Source organism: Elephas maximus, chromosome 1, assembly GCF_024166365.1.
Source record: "Elephas maximus indicus isolate mEleMax1 chromosome 1, mEleMax1 primary haplotype, whole genome shotgun sequence".
NCBI classification, from domain to species: domain Eukaryota; kingdom Metazoa; phylum Chordata; class Mammalia; order Proboscidea; family Elephantidae; genus Elephas; species Elephas maximus.
In genome coordinates, this window is record NC_064819.1 from 78,162,009 (window position 1) to 78,162,907 (window position 899).

The 899-nt window shown below is 43.9% G+C and overlaps 1 non-coding gene across 1 annotated transcript; it reads right to left on the reverse strand.

Moving 5' to 3' along the window:
- Nucleotides 1-510: 510 nt before the first annotated feature.
- On the reverse strand, nt 511-582 carry TRNAW-CCA (transfer RNA tryptophan (anticodon CCA)). Its single transcript has one exon. It is a non-coding gene; the product is annotated as a tRNA-Trp (tRNA).
- Nucleotides 583-899: the final 317 nt, after the last annotated feature.

Here is an 899-nt window from a genome sequence, read left to right on the forward strand (position 1 = left end):
CTCCAGGGTCTTGGCTCACGGGGGCTGGGGATGAAACTGTGGGCCGGATGAGAAGAATGCAGGAAATGTTGGAGGCCTGTCAGAAAAGAAAGAGTCGGGAAGGAAAGAGGGCCAAGGAAGAGCCTGAGGATCGGCCAGTACTTAGGTGGATACGGGAATCCTGAGTAGCTAAGGAACGCGAGAAGTGATAAGAAAGGAGACTATGTAGTCCCTGGTGTCAGAGAGGAAACTTAAATATTTTTTTAAAGTAAGGTAGCAAAAGATGCACGACCGATGTGGGGATTCTGTCCCCCATCTTAGAATCCCCAAAGCAAGCAAAAGGCAGAAGAGGAGATACAGTCACATCCCACTGAAATTCTAAAAAGGTAGATCATCTGTTCTCTTTGTGTGGATTCAGTCTCAGGCAGCCCTAACAGGTCTCACACTGGGGATCAACTTCAGGCAACTATGCCTCGAAGGAAAGTAGACTGTCAAATGATTTTTGTTTCTCTCTCCAAAATGTAATCACTGTGACCCCGGCGTGATTTGAACACGCAACCTTCTGATCTGGAGTCAGACGCGCTACCATTGCGCCACGAGGTCCCAGGCAAGGGTGTCTCCGCCTTCCTACCACAGAATTCTGAATCATTCCCCTCCCCTACCTCCAGATTCAAAATATTTATTTCTTTATCATTAACTTTGATTATTTTTCACTCCACCTTTCACAGTTTTGCTAATGCTTCCTTGAGAAAAATTAAGGGATTGATCATAGTAAATATTAATCCCAAACGCTCCATATGCGGAAAGAAAAAACAAAAGGAAAAACGTTCAATCTTTCCACTCGTCGAAATTTCTCTATTTTGAGAATAAACATATATATATTCGTTTTAGACCCTCAGTGAAGCAGGAATAAAAACGGC